The sequence below is a fragment of the Leptodactylus fuscus genome, chromosome 11 (genome assembly GCF_031893055.1).
Source record: "Leptodactylus fuscus isolate aLepFus1 chromosome 11, aLepFus1.hap2, whole genome shotgun sequence".
NCBI lineage: Eukaryota > Metazoa > Chordata > Amphibia > Anura > Leptodactylidae > Leptodactylus > Leptodactylus fuscus.
This window is the reverse complement of record NC_134275.1, coordinates 61852400-61868840: the sequence shown is the minus strand read 5'-3', so window position 1 is coordinate 61868840 and position 16441 is coordinate 61852400. Positions and strand designations below refer to the sequence as shown.

Here is a 16441-nt window from a genome sequence, read left to right as displayed (position 1 = left end):
CCCATAGTCTGCCCCACAACTGCCCCACTGCCTGCCCCTTAACCCCTCGCCTGCCGGCACAGCCCTGACACCGTCCCAGTGCAAAGGCAATAAATCAGAGGCAGTCAGGAGCTGTACCCAATGCCAGGCCCAGCAGAGGGGGCAGCAGAGGGGGCTCCACACCCCAGGGGCGCCTGTCCTGCCCCGCTCTCCCCTCGGGCATGGGCTGCTATTGCCCTGGATGGGGTAGATGGAGCAGGGTGGAGAGGGGGATGCAGAGAGCAGGAGTACCTCAGAGCAGCTCACCGGTGTGCAGGGTGCCCAGGTGAGGGCAGCTGGGGGTGAGAGGGTCGCCCGGTGTCGCTTTCTTGCCGTGCTTCGTGCTGTGTCCCCCGGGGCCGCTGCAATCTCAGTGCGCAGCTCCTCCACTGCCGGGCTGCAGCGCCATGCTGGAATGCGGGGAGTGCGCAGGCGCAGAGGGGGCCGGGCACAGCAGCCAGACAGGGCCCGCCCACTCACTGGCAGAGACATTGTTCTGCAATCCCCCTGCTGCCTCTGTGCCTAGGAAAATCCAGCTGACCCCCTCCCCTCCTCTGTGCAAATAGTTTTACTGCATGGGAAATCCACACACAGCCCCCTCATTGTGCTCAGCACTGCTATGTCATCTAGTGGAAGACTAAACATCACAGACCCACCTTAGCTATGTTCACACATTGCGGTTCTGCTGCCCGGTTTTGATGCAGTTTATCAGGTGAAGCACAGGGGGCAGATTTCCTTATCCTGGCTGCTGTTTAGACTGTGTGAACTTACACCAGACGCCAGCCATGTACACATACCTGCCAAATATCATGAAAAGCCTGAGAGGTTCCTGCAAAAAGCTGTGACCTTCTGGCATCCGGGACGAGTGGGCAAATCGCCCAGGTACAGGGGGACGCACTTACCAGGATACCAGACATGTAAGGGACAACTAGCATGGTGATGTGGTGCAAAATACAACTTTATTTGGATTGATGAAATCCGAAATTCTGCATATGGGACATTGGCTCGAGTGCTGAGCACCAAAGCCCGTCCAAGTAACACGTCGTCCGAATAAATTGTGTCTTGCACTACATCATCATGCTGGTTCCATGCAGTGCGGTCTATACACCCATCTTTTTAACCCATATACGTCCTCCATCCAGATGTGACAAGTTCCTCCAGGTTTCGGGTATTGCAGCAGCCTATTATATATATATATATATATATATATATATATATATATATATATATATATATATAGCCCTCCTGTTATGTGCTCACTAGAGTTGTTCCTATGTAGAACAATGAAAGCAGGTGAGCATTTCCTTGTCACCAACTCTGTTGGACGGAACGTACTACCCTATGGTACACCATGTATGTTCTCCTTATACTGTAGCCCATTGTCTAGTGCAGTAAGAAACCTTGTAAGATCTGTAAGGAATCCAGGTCATGCCTAGTGCTATGGTATTTGGAAATACACTGAAGCTTGTGTGGTTTTCTTTGGAGACAGGGTTATACGAAGACGGGCTCCTGGGCAGTTAGTACACCAGGACCCTATGGCAGGGCACATCTGTAAGGAGTTCAGAGGTAGTGATCGCACCTGAGCCCTACCTAAGACACCACTGTCCTCAAACATCCAAAAGGGTCCTACAAAAAGGGATGACCTCTTGGTAATGTGGACAAATGTCCAGGGGGTTGCGGGAATCTTCCACAATTGCTAGGCTCCAGGTGACGTGGGAGACGGTCATGTCACAAAAAGTGACGGGCACATTTGGTATCTAAGAGACGCAATAAAAAGGTGGAGTGTCACTCCCAAGAAGCGGCAGGGCTTTACAGAAGCTCTTGTAGTAAGCGGCCACAAAAAAATGGCCGCGCGCAAGTGCAGTTGGCTCTGCAGAGCCGATTGCGCATGCATAGGAGATTGAAACCCAGGCCAGAAGACGATGCGTAGAGGCCGGTTCCTGAAGAAGATGGAGGCGGAGAGTACTCTCGCAGTATTGGGGACGCCCCCAGTGCTGTTTCAGCACTGGGGCCCGCCCCCAGTGCTGCGAGAGAACTCATTTGCATAAAGACGGAAAACGGAATATCTACCAAACGGTGGCGCAGAGAAGACATCTAAAGTTAGGAGAAGAATAGCCTTTCTTAAGGCTATTCCTACGTGTTAGAAAAAAAGGGATTCTAATGATAGGATCCCTTTAATACATTTAATGTAATACTCTGTGAACTGGCAATCTGTCTTGGGAGACCAAGATGGAATCATCACAGATTTCAAGATGAATGTCAGTTATGGTAGAGGGAAAGAATGAAGAGAATGGCTTGAAAAGTGGAGAAAGAAGCATTTTTCTCTGATAAGATGTATTACAAAGTTTCGTATATATTGTACTGTCAACTTATGCAAAGTTTGTTGAAAAGTAAGTGACGCATATAACTGGCACCAATGGACCTCACTTTCTTTACTTTACTTCCTTTACTTCTTATGTCTTCTGTCACCAAAGGAATTCTAAGCCCTTTTAGGATCTGCCTGTAACACCTTGCAAACCCCACACGTCACGTACAGTATATTCATGGCTGTGTGTACTTCCTGCTGATAAGTATATACATAACTCCAGCTAAAGGTCAGTCTACGTATTTCATATGTATGAACTGGTTGATCTGGTTTCGTGGGGGATTCCGCGCAGCTGTAATCGCCCTCGTGTTCACACTCTGGACCGTCACTATGTTTGCAGCATAATAATATACATTACATACAGATATCATATACATAAAAGAGATATCTAATGGGGCCGCAGTCAGGGTGCAGGTACATTGCTGACTATAGTGATTGTAGGGTTGGGAAATTTTGTCTAAAACTAAAAACTTTTTTTTTTTTTTTTTAAGTTTATGGGCAATTCTTGATTTTAATCTCAATTTTCTCATGTCTGAAAAACTTGAGAAAACTTCAGTGACCTGGCACAAGGACAAGGCATCAGCTCTATCTGCAGGCTTCCTTGCCCTATCACCCACTTTTATTGACTACATGGATTTCCCTCAATTATAACTACGGACATGCTGGTGGTTTCCCTATAGGGGCAGAAAGTCCTCGGTGGAAAACTCTGCGGACTTTCCGTGAAAAGCATGTTTCCGCCACGTTTTTTTTTCTGCGGCCCGCTACGTGGGGCCTTAGCCTGTATAATAATTTCTGATAACCCAGAAAAGAAAACCGTCTCTCTATAGCGCAAATGTCTCTCTGCTATGAGGAGTTCTCTCCCCTACCCCCATTTATTGTACAGATTTGATCATTGGTGGAAGGAGGCTACTGCCAAGGGCTAGTGCACACGTAAAAACCTCCTGGCTTATTTTGGTCCTTAAAAAAAACCGTTTCCTAATTGGGAAGCGTTTTTTTGACCTTGAGGCGTTTTTTGGAGCTTTTTCTGGAGCAGTTTTTGGTAAAAACTGCTTCAGAAAACGCCAGGCGGTTTTCCCCTCCCCTAAAGTGAATGGACTGTAAATAAAAAACCGCTAGACGTTTTCAGTCGCTGTTTGTTGCAAAAAAAAGCTTGGCGTTTTTCGCCTCCCATTCACTTCTGTTGCTTTCCTCAGGCGGAATCCACCTGAAGAAGGCTTAGTTCACACGAAAATTATGTGTGGCTTATTTTGGCACCAGAAAAAAACACTTTCTAATTAGGAAGCCTTTTTTGGACCTTGCCATGCTTTTTGTAGCTTTTTTTGGAGCGTTTTTTTGTAAAAACTGCTTCAAAAAATGCCAGGCTGTTCTCCCCTCCCGTAAAGTGAATGGACCAAAAAGTGACACTTTTTTTTGTGAAAAACCACACGGAAAAAAACGCGCGTTTTTTGCCTCCCATTCATTTCTATTGCTTTCTTCAGGCGGAAAACGCCTGAAGAAAGGTCATGTCGCTTCTTTTTTTCTGCTAGCAGTCTACATATATACCACTATTGTAAAGGGGCGGATTTTGAAGCAAAATCCGCTTTCAAAATCAGCCTCTTTGCCCACGTGTGAACTAGCAGAGGATTTTTTTAAAAAGTATATTACAGAGTTTGTTATCTTCGCTTGCACTATTGATTTGTGAAAAAATAAATAAAATTTAGTTACACCATAAAATTACATTCATATTCCAGATACTGCAAACCATTGCTGATTGTATCTGTGCAAATCCTTTAGATATGGTCACACTCGGCAGACTTGTTGCAGACATTTCTATGACTGTCTCCTATATCTGAGGCTAGGTTCATGTCTGCGTTCCGGAGTCCACTTGGAAACACCCACTCCATGGAAACCTACCCGCATAAGAAAGTGGTTACCTAAGGAAATCTACGGACCCCATAGACTATAACATATGGTTTCTGCTCGGATTCCGCATGAAAAGTGCGACTTTCCTCTCCATATTTCATGTGAATAAGTGAATGGAATGGCCCGAACGCAGATGTGAGCTGGGCCTGAGACTGGTTCACATCTGCATTTGAGTTTCAGTTCATGGGGTCCCTAAGCCTAAACCTAATTCGCTCCACAGCACGGAAACGCCACGATTTACTGACAGTAGAAACATGGTGTAAAAAATCGCACAGTTTTACAGTAAGGACAAAGTGGATCGGTTTCTAACGGATCCCATGCCCACCTTGCGGTAAAAATTGAGGTGCGGACACGCCACGATTTCCGAAACTGGCGTGGTTTTGGAAATCACAGCATGTCAATTGTACCTATGGAAATATCGGCGGTTTCCTCATAAGTATAATTGTATCAGAAAGTCCGTGGACAAAACCTCTACCAATTTTCTGTCTAAAGCACTGCAGGAAGAACTGCAATGCGTTGCAGCTGCGTTTTCTCCCGTATCGCTTTTTTGCTGTGGGACGTCCCGTGGGACCTTAGCCTATAAGAGTGGTTATCTTCTGAAAGCCGCAGACCCTATAGACTATAAAGGGGTCTGCCGGATTTCCACCCGAAAAATGCAGGGAGAAAAGCGCTACTTGCATGGGGAATGGAATCCCCAGGTGGAGACCAGGGTGCAGGTGTGAACCTAGCCTGAGGGTAAGTTCACACTGAGTTTTTTGGTCAAGGTTTTGAGGCCGTATCCGCTTCAAAACCCTGACCAAAAAGACAGCTCCCATTGAAATCAACGGGAGCCGCTCAGGTCCTTTTTCTGGGAGCCGTTTCTTCCGGCTCCTGGAAAAAAGAAGTGAGGTGCTCATTCTTCAGGCCGAGTCACCTCGTGATTCGGCCTGAAGACACACCCTCCTCTGGACTAGGTGCATTCATTAGGCCTAATCCTTGAGCAGAGTGCGCGGCTGGTGCAGTGCACCATCTTTCAGTCGTGGCTAATCGGTTTTCGGATCAGAACCTGAGGCGGCCTCCGTGTGAACTTACCCTGAATGAGAAACAGAAAAACCCTATTCCTATGTACGGTGCATTGCAAACCCCCTGAGATACATATTAACCATACAATGTTCCTATTGTAATGCATGAATGGGAATTCATGACAACCCTTGTCCGGCCTACGACACCTGGTCTCTGCTGCTAAATTTTGCAATGATAAGAATGCTGCAAGCAAACCCCTTCCACCATCACTATTCTGCGGTCTGATGCAAGCGACTGCAAGACGACGTTGCCTGAGTCCATGGATTACCGGCTATCACCTGTATGGTAACTTTTCAGAAACGTGGAGGCTCCTATTTCAGTGTAACTCCACCCCGTCCACCAAGGGATGTGTCGATAGTAAAAATGTATAACCTCAGGGTATGAACCAGTTGATGTCACATAGCAGGTACTTCTTTAGAAGATTTTTTAGCAATTCAAAGGATTTTTTTTTTTTTTTTTGGTCCGGACAGATCAAAGTGCTTTTGTGCTGCCATTGGCATGCGAGTGATTAAACTGCAGTATTTGCTGTGTAAATGTGTAATTTAGCCAGATGTGTAAATGACAGGCGACCTAGATACACACATCCTGGATGGAACATCTCACGAAACACTACCTACATTGTCCAGAGTGAGTGCTCCGAGTGACCACTGACATTACCACTCCGATGCAAGATTTTTATACATTTATTGAACTCTCACTTTTATTCCTAGAATTGAAATTTCAATTAAATTTTCATCTGCAGATTCTATTTATAAATTTCTAAAACTTATTTTAACAGGATTTGGGAAAAGCGGATGGGACTTTAGACTTGTCCCAAGCAAGCGCTACTACTTTGCAACTTACCATAAAATTTGGCACATCCTGCCTAAGGGTATGTTCACATGGAGGAATTTGGTCAGGCAGAAGAAAAATCTACTTGAGGAATTTTAAGCATTTTGGAAGTGGAGTTTGAAAAAAAAAAAAAAATTCCGCCTTGCACGCATGAATTTGACTGAAGAATTGGACGGCTAAAAAAATTCTAGCAAAAATAAGAAGCTACCAGGAAAAAAAAAAATCTGCCTCCTATTAACCCCTTACCGCTGACGGCATATTTCAATTTTCGTTTTTTGTTTTTGACTCCCCTACTTCTAAGCCCCATAACTTTTTTATTTCTCCGCTCGCAGAGCCATATGAGGTCTTAATCTTTGTGGGACAAATCGTTCTTTATGATGCCGCCATTAATTATTCTATATAATGTACTGGGAAGCTGGAAAAAAATCAGAATGGGGTGAATCTAAAGAAAAAATGCATTCCTGCAACGTTCTTACGGGCTTCCGTTTTACAGCGTTCACTGTGCAGCCAAAATGACATGTCCCCTGTATTCTGTGTTTTGGTACGGTTCCAGGGATACCAAATTTATATGGTTTTATTTGCATTTTAACCCCTTAAAAAAATCCAAAACTGGTAAAAAAAAAAAAATTTCTAAAAGTCGACATATTCCGATTTTAGTTCTACCATTTTCGGGAAATGCTATTGCTTTGATCACTTTTTATTCAAATTTTTATCAAAAGCAAAACAGTGAATAAACTGCGGTTTGGCACTTTTGACTCTTTTTCCTGTTACGGCGTTTACCGAACAGGAAATATATTTTTATAGATTCGTAAAGCAGGCGTTTTTGGTCACAGGGATACCTAACATGTATGTGTTTCACAGTATTTAACTACTTTTATATTTTTTTATATTTTATATTATATTTGAATTTTTAATACTTTTTAATTATTTTTATATATATATATTTTTTAACTTTTTTATTTATTTATTTTTTTGCATTTATTAGACCCCCTAGGGGGTCTTGAACCCCAGGGGGTCTAATCACTAATGTAATGCATTACAATGCTAATGCATTGCAATACATTGCAAAAAATCGTCATTTCTTTTGCAGGCTGCATAGACCAGCCTGCAAAAGAATATCACTGCAGACAAGCCTGGGAGCCTTTACAAGGCTCCCGGCTGTCATGCCAATGTGACGTTGGCCCTGGAGCATGCTCCAGGCGCCGGCGATCAACGGCAAAATGGCGCCTTGGTCATCTTTGACCGAGGGGTCGGAGGGGTTAATGCCTCCGATCGGTCCGGGCACTGACCAAAGGCATCAGCGCTGGGTGTCTACTGTGTAAAACAGTAGACACCCAGCAGCTATGGTGGTCGCCCGACTCCCTGGGTGGCTGTCATAGTTAAACACCCGTAGTATTACGGCAGATGTCGGGAAGGGGTTGAAGTTGAAGGCAGATATCAGGCTGAATTTGGGAGTTAATTTTGAGGTTATACTTATACTACTGCTCGGTTCTTTTTTAAGGCTAAGGCCCCTTATAACATCTCGTAGCAAAAAAGCACTGTGAGAAAAAACGCAACTTAAACGCATTTTGGTTTTTCCTGCAGAACTTTTTGCAAAAAGTCTGCAGAGGTTTCCTCTGCAGACTTTCTGCTTCCATTATACCTATAGGGAAATCGCCGGCATTTCCATAGGTATAATTGACATGCTGCAATTTCCAAAACCGCAATGGTCTTCAATGGCCAGCAAAATAAATGGACTCCTCTTCCTGTAGAGAATGTAGGACTCTGCTCTTCCATTTTTTCTCGAGATTGGTAGTGGTCTTGGCTGCTATAGGATTTTTATGACATCTTCTGTTCTTTGACACCTTATTTGATAAATACAGAGAGACAACCTACAATGAGACTGTGTTAGAGAAGTGACATCACTTACAAGGAAGTGGGAAGTGACTCAAGTGAGACAGCAACATCTCTGTATTTAGCCGGAATCTTACCAAACCTTAAAAGAAAAGATATGACTCAGGCTGTAGCTCACCAAAACATCCTGACCAGCTCATGAAGTCGGAGCAGTGACTTCCAGGCTGAAATTTTTGTGTCTCAATTCGTCACCATTTTCATGATCTCTCCTTGCTGCCAGTCAATGGGAACATTCTACTTTATATATGAATAGGTTGAAAGTTTTTATAGACTTAAGGATTAATTTACACATTGTGGTCATGTTACAATTTGTGCTGCAATTTGCTAAAATTGTGGCAAAAACTCTGAGGTTTAGATGTCATTTCAAAATATCTGAGCAAAGTCAGTGACGTGAATAAACCCTAAGGCAAGGTCCACTAGGGGGGTGGTGGGATGTGCAGGATGTACTCACAGTTAGGGTTGAGCGATCGTGTCCGAACACAATCTTTTTAGGTGGGATCGAGATCGGTACTATTTCCCACAATGCTTTGCTTAGCCTTCAAACTGAGTATACGTTCCGCTCATTCTGAGTGGAGTGTATACTCAGTGTGAAGGCTCCGCTGCGGTTGCATAGGAATGAATGGAAGCAGCTGGCACACAGCCTAACATCTCTAGTAGCTACTTACCTCCAGAGATGGCTGCTCCGGTGCCCGGTGTTCTCCTTCTTCTTCGCCTCGCTGCCGCCACCTCCCAGGTTAGTGTTTAAAGAGCTAGGAAGGCGGGGCTTGTGGCTTAGGAGAGTGTGGGCGGGTAAAGGGCGGGTACACGTGACGTCTCCCCTCCCAGTACCCGCCCACACTCTCCTAACCCGCCCACACTCTCCTAATCTGGGAGGCAGGGGGCAACAAGAAGAGCAGCGTGGAGCGTCAGCGAGGCGAAGAAGAACACCAGGCACCAGAGCAACCATCTCTGCAGGTAAGTGGACACCAGGGGGGACTAAGTAGCCAGAGGATTAAAAAAAAATCCTCTGGCTACTTAGTGATTCACTACACAGCGTGGATTCTAACAATTGTTAGATTCCAGGCTGTATAGTGAATAGGATTGCTTTTAAAATCTGATCTCCGATTAATAAAAAATCCCATTGACTTGCATTGGGATCGGAATTGGGATCGAGATCGGGTTCGAATGAAAAATGATCAGAAAAACCACCACTCCAATCATGCTCAGGTAGACACAAGATGTCAGAACATGCAGGCCATTGTAGTTTTGCAACAAGTGAAGAGCCATAAGTTCTGGAATTTAGTCATTAATGCTAAGGCCCAACGGGCCGTAAAAGCAGTGATAAAGCGCTGCGGAAAGAACCGCTGCATGATCGCAATGCGGTTCTTTCCACAGCACTTTTAAGAGAAAGTTCACCGAGTTTTCCTCTGCGGACTTTCTCGTAACATTATATATACCGGAAAGCCACGTTTCCGTAGATATAATTGACATGCTGCGATTTGCAAAGCCGCAACGGCGATCAGAATTGAGTAAATTTCACGATCACGATGGGAAAAGCTAACATTTGGGTTGAGCGATCGGGATCGGAAAAGATTGGATTCCGATCAGTGATCGAGCAAATTTCACGATCAGGATCGGCTGGAAAATGATGGAAAATTTGATTTTAAAAATGATACTAAAATCTCAAGATCTGCTCTACCCTAGTCAGCAGTGAAGGCAGAGGAGTGAGAGTTACGGCCTCCTCTGCTGCCCGCTGCACAGTTAATAGGACTGGGGTGTATATGAATAATAAAGATTAACCAGTGCAGGGAATGTATATCCTGGATAACCCCTAGAACAATGGCGGTGGCTCAGTGGTTAGCACTGGAGTCCTGGGTTCCAATCCTACCAAGGACAACATCTGCAAGGAGTTTGTATGTTCTCCCCGTGTTTCCGAGGACTTCCTCCCACTCTACAAAGACATAGTGATACCGAATGTAGATTGTGAGCTCGATATGGGACAGTGAGCACAATGTAACCATAATAGATAACTACTTCATGATTATTTCATAGAGACAAAGTTGTCATATCATAAGATTCTCTTTTTAAGAGTCTTCAGTCATAAAATCTTAGTGCAGATGAACACAGACATTTTAGCAGCCCAAAATTTTCAAAGCAGGTCTAAAGTGAGGAATCTCTCAGTTGATGGAAGTGAATGGGCGCACTGTATCCCTCTCAGACCGGAGCAACGCTGCTGTCAAAACATTTCATGGAGCCATATGAAAGCACAGAAGCCGTGGTGTGACAGGAGAACAGCATTCCTCATTCACTTTTGTGCCACGCTTACTAACCATATTTTCCCGGTAGAAAATGTCAACTGCTTGCTGGAGCCTCTATTACTTGGTTAAAGACGTGCAACTAAAAATTTAGACGGGGTAATGATTTTGGGCCCATGAAAGGGCCGGCAAGTTTAATGTGTCCACTGCGCTAAGCTAAATATATATGTCCTGGTGACAGATACCCATAAATACCCGAATACTGACTGCTTTCTTTCACCATTAGGGGGGCAAAGAAGCTTCTTAATGGTTCTTAGTAGTTCTTTTTAAAGCACTACAGTATATACAACACAGGACCAGAAGCACTTGGCACAGAGACAGTGGCGTAACTAGGAATGGCGGGGCCCCGTGGCGAACCTTTGACATGGGCCCCCCAACCGACACCGATGCCGACGACCTCGACCGACCCCCTCCTCCGCATTCCTGCGCGCTCTATTATGTCCCTTAGTCACCCCTGCACACAGTATTATGTCCCATAGTGGCCCCTGCACACAGTATTATGTCCCTTAGTGGCCCCTGCACACAGTATTATGCCCCTTAGTGGCCCCTGCACACAGTATTATGCCCCTTAGTGGCCCCTGCACACAGTATTGTGTCCCATAGTGTCCCCTGCACACAGTATTATCCCCCATAGTGGCCCCTGCACACAGTATTATGTCCCTTAGTGGCCCCTGCACACAGTATTATCCCCCATAGTGACCCCTGCACACAGTATTATGCCCCATAGTGTCCCCTGCACACAGTATTATCCCCCATAGTGGCCCCTGCACACAGTATTATGTCCCTTAGTGGCCCCTGCACGCAGTATTATGTCCCTTAGTGGCCCCTGCACACAGTATTATGTCCCTTAGTGGCCCCTGCACACAGTATTATGTCCCTTAGTGGCCCCTGCACACAGTATTATGCCCCATAGTGTCCCCTGCACACAGTATTATGTCCCATAGTGGCCCCTGCACACAGTATTATGTCCCATAGTGGCCCCTGCACACAGTATTATCCCCCATAGTGGCCCCTGCACACAGTATTATGTCCCTTAGTGGCCCCTGCACGCAGTATTATGTCCCTTAGTGGCCCCTGCACACAGTGTTATGTCCCACTGTGGACACCCATAAACAATTATTATACTCTGGGGTCTTTTCAGATCCCAGAGTATAATAATCGGAGACCCAGGGGAATAAAAACATAAAAAATTACTGTTTCTTACCTTTCCCCCGGCTCCTACGCCGTTGGCCTCCGCTGCCATCCTTCGTGTTTTTTATGTTTCTTACCTCTCCTGGGCCTCCAATCATTATACTCGGGGGTCTGCAAAGACCCCCAAGTATAATGATAGTGTTTGTGGGGGCTGCGGTGTCACTTACCGATCCCGGCCCAGCTGTAATGGCCTATTAAAAAAAAAAAAAAAAAAAAAACCCGCAGCGGTAGCGGCTATCACCGGGCCCCCTAATGTCCCGGGCCCTGTGGCAGCTGTCTCTGCTGCTATGGCGGTAGTTACACCACTGCACAGAGCCCTGTGTAGAAACCTAGTACGGCTACTGAAACTCAGCTTCAATTGAAGACCATAACGCAAGGGATGGAGCCGTCTGCTTCTGGTCCTGTGTTGTGTATAGTATGGACACCAGAAGTGGTCCCTGACATCAGATCAATGCGAGGGACACTGAGTGGCCCCCACTATCAGATATTTGTGGTCGATCTAAGGAATAGGCCACAAAATCCATATCCCTTTACAACTCCTTTAATCTGCTAGGAACCATGTTTTATTTTAAACCAGTTCCTGGAGTCTTCTGGTTAATCCTTTGCTCAGATGAGTGTGTTAATAGTCTTTGGTTTGCATAATTCAGACTTGAGGGCCCGGGACACTAGGAGACCTGGCGACAGCTGCTACTGCTGTGGATTTCTTTCTTTTTTTTTTTTGGAGTAACTCCAGCAGGTAACAGGCCCTATTTGCTTACTGATCCTGGCTCCTGCTCACGGCCACCGGTGATTCCCCTTCTGCAGAGGTGGCTTTGAGCAGGAGCGTGGATCGGGGTTTCAGAGCCCCAAGTATAATGATCGTAGGCACAGGAAAGGTAAGGAAACATAAAAACAATGTTGCTTATGTCCCCTGGGCTCCGTCAGGCTTTGGGCCTATTTAGTGACATCACCGACGTCACGTTGGCTGGGCTTGCATCCTTATGTGTCGCAACGCAAGCCCCGGCTCAAGTGACATCTCTTCCATCATTGAAGATGGCTGACATCAGCCAGGAGTGCGCCGGAGCCCAGCAGAGGTAAGTAACAGTGTTTTCTATGTTTGTATCCTCCCTGGGTCTCCAATTATTATACTTTGGGGGCATGTCAAAGTTCGCCACGGGGCTCCCCCATTCCTAGTTATGCCATTGAAGACATAAATGGTGCATGAAGCAGAATGATGATGTCAGGAACTCCTTTCCTTTTTGGGAGTTGTTTCCCTTTGCAGAAAACGTTTGACTACAGACAGGTTGTTTCAATATGGCAGGTAACCAATTTTATAAGGTGATCTATAGACCGTGAGAAACCAGACAGCATAGTGGAGTGCCAAGTGGTTTTAGGTAGTCAACTGCTCGAAAACATGACATTTGCATTTGTAAAGCTAGCCAATCACATTCATAAAATGCTAATTTGTTGCCAACAAGGGCAGCTCCATGGGTTGGGGAAGAATTAAGTATTTTGCTATCTGGCAGTAGTAGTGATTCGCTATAACCCCCCCCCCCCAAAAAAAAAAAAGCGCTAAGTTGATTGAAGTTGAGAGAAGTAACTGTGGACCTAAAAACCTTCCGCGAGCTGTGTATGACCAGCGTGAAGCTACCCAGACATGCTGGAGACAACATCTTGCTCTCAGGACTCTTACTCCCTTGGGGGTCTAATTCTTCATTTTTCTCAGTTGTAAGGGAAGGGTACACTTTTCCAAAATCCTTCTGACAGAAAAACTACTCAGCCTCTTCCCACACACATCGATCTCTCCAAGTTTACATTTAGTACATTGTAGGTCCATACGATGCATATGGAAGTCGTATTACTAGGTCTTCAATAGAAGCCTCTTTTAGTCTAGGTTGGGTAAGTAGATTTTTTTTCTAACAAAAGTGAGGAAGTTTTCAGCTGGAGAAGAAAACTTTTGCAGTAAAGTTGAATCTTAGTAAGAATGTTTGGAATTTGGACACAATGAAGGGGGGTTGTGTGACTCAGCTCTCCCCAGCTTAGCTCCTACAGGAGGCTGCATGATGTCATAATCCCTGAGCACGGCTAGTCTGTCTCATAAATGCATGTAGCATAGGGTATTTCTTGGGGAAACATTACAGAAAGAAGATTAGTAGATGGATATCTTGTAGCATGTCATCATTGTGACTTCACGATCTTTATCTTGTTGAAATTTCCAGGTTGCGGTTGGCCATACCACATGTTCCTGAGCCCTGATCAAAAGGTTAGACCTGGGACTGCCATCAAACCATTAATTATGTTCTCAGGGGCGTGCACAGAAGTGAGAGCATGGCAAATTTTAAAATAAGGTCCCCTTTCTGATACTTACCACACCCCTAGACACCTGGCACAGGAGGAGTTACAGTTTCTCCTTTCTATGCACCTTGGTTTAAATGGATTTTCCAGGACATTAATACTGATGACCTAGCTTTAGGGTAGGCCATAAATATCAGACATCCGGGTCCTCTTCTGGCCTCTTCTGACCTCCTGAGTGACATCATGCATCTCGGGATCCCTGTTCTGAGGCCCAATCACAGGCCTCAGGGGTAAACTGGAGACACATGATGTCACCAAGGAGGCCAGAAGAGAGTGCGACGGACACACAGACATGGAGGATGCCCATTTTTTTGCACCACTCCTAGGCCTCCACCTAGTATTCTCCTAGAACAGTCCACCTTCCCTCACCTCTTTTGGGCATCCTCCATGTCTGCGTTTCCACTGCATCTGAAGAGATCACCAGAGTATAATTTCTATCAGTCTGGAGCGAATCTTTGGGATGAACCAACCAAAATCAACAAATCTTCAGAGGTTCGCCTCTCTAATTCAGACCCAGGATTATAATAATCGAAGGCCCAAGGAAGGCGCAAAAAATTATTAAACAGCTTATGTCACCTCTCTAGGGTTCCAACGTTGTATCTGGTCTTGGTTCCGATTGCATGGTGTGTATTGGAAATCCTTGGAGAAGTTCTTACCAACTATTTATATAGGATGCAGCCACCCTGAGCTGGGCCGCCTCTCTATGTGTCTCCAAACATGTTAGTTACCACGTATGATGTAGTATATGACCACTGTATGACCACTCTATCCCGTGATAGTACCTTATATGATTGTGTATCCATGTGTATCTGTATAATATGATTACACCATCATGTAAATATCATCACACCTCAGCCTTGTCCATTTCTAATGTTCCTAACCTACAGGACATGGGGTTGTGAGAACCTCTCTGCTACGGCTACTTTGTCGCTGCCACACCTTTGCAACTTCCCAGTAATACATTACTTACAGCCTGGCTATAATGCTGTGCATTGTGCAAACCACGTCAATATTATCTTCCATCAGGAGTACATTGGTAAGATGAACTTTAGATTTTTCATGTCTCTGCCAACCTTGACTCATTGTTCCGTGGCCGACGGCATAAAATGTTCTTACTTCCCACTCATATCACAAGGCCAGGCTCTGAAATCTGAGAAAATATCCACATTTGCTTTGGACAAATAAAATTGAGTATGAAGAATGAAGAAAAATAGGAGCAGTTTAGGTTCCGGTTATCTGTTGTGAGGTGGTTGGTCACGCTCAGGTAGTAACCAATGACAATAATGGAAGTTTCATCATCCTCATCCATTTAGCCACTTCTCCATGGGGAGTCTGTCAGCAGAACCAGCATATCAAGAAGTCAGAGCTATTGAGAATAGGGAGATACAACCCTGGGGTCAAGAAATGTAGGGTGTCACTGGGTAACTATTAGTTTGAGGGTTAAGCCAACATTGTATGCACACAACCCCTTGGACATCTGAGAGTTGATATAAGGAGAGGCTTTCCCACCAGTAGAGGTCAGACAAGTAAATGCTCTAGACACAGGAGGAAGTTGTGCTGCGGAAGAACTTACTGTCATCTTGGAAGGAATATGCAAATAGGTGCTCCTTGACGGAAAATGGAAATGTAGCTCCATCTTTTGCAGGGAACCCCCTATAGATCAATGCCTGATTTTCAAGAAACCTAGTGACGTGACCTGAGATTAAAGTCAAACCGCAATATCTCCTCCAAACAGAAGACAAACCCATCCTCATACAGTCGTTTCAGGCTTTTTGCCTCTCATCAGTGCAAAACAAAGTACTAATGGAGTGAGAGGTCATAATCATGGATCCAGATCATATCATTGGGTATTTTGAAAAGCATGCATTGATCTGTAAGAAGCCTCCTTGCAAAAGGTGGCACTAGAGAAAGTTTGTCTATCAAGGAGAACTTATTTGCTTCTTCCTTCTTAGAATTCTTAGCAGATGGTCTGTGAGACTCATGTCTGAAAAAGGTTGTTTGCAAAGACATAGTACCCCAAACTCATTGTTAGCTAGCAAGTGGGCGTAAGTAGTTCTGATCCTTCAGTTGTGTAACCCTAGGGCCTAGAAAGGGTCACAGAGAGGCAATAAAGCCCCAGAATAAGCTGCAATCATTCATATATCCCTAGTGGAGGGGACCAGCTCACCTATTGTAAGATTTACACGCTGACATATTTTATTGGTGGACTATATATAAATTCAGTCCCTTTCGAAGGGGTCAGAACGATCAAGAGACTGGGCTGAGAAGTGAGGCTGATATAAGTGTAAGGAATGACTAGTAATTCAGACAATAAAACTAACAGGGAGAAAGATAAAACAAGAACATGATGGCAGGCTTATATCCTATGCATAAAATATCTCACTAGGCTTCCAGTCATATGAGCTGTTTGGAGCCATCCAGGCCAGTGACTGTGCACTTGAGGAAGGACTACCATATGTCCGAAACGCGTTGTGCTGTTCCATTTGTTATTAAAGAAATTTCTGTCATCTTCTGGGTGAGCGCTGTTCTTCAGGCTGAGCATTGTATCAGG

The 16441-nt window shown here is 45.0% G+C and overlaps 1 protein-coding gene across 2 annotated transcripts in view; it reads right to left on the bottom strand.

Moving 5' to 3' along the window:
• LOC142185241 (fibronectin type-III domain-containing protein 3A-like) overlaps positions 1-426 on the bottom strand; it is a 61944-nt gene extending 61518 nt beyond the window's left edge. Inside the window, exon 1 of one of the 2 annotated variants that reach the window (XM_075260534.1) lies at positions 286-426. The gene's annotated coding sequence lies outside the window, so the exon portion shown is untranslated. Of the gene's footprint in view, positions 1-270 lie in introns of both variants that reach the window. The other variant, XM_075260535.1, reaches the window with a different exon arrangement.
• Between the last annotated feature and the right edge of the window lie 16015 nt (positions 427-16441).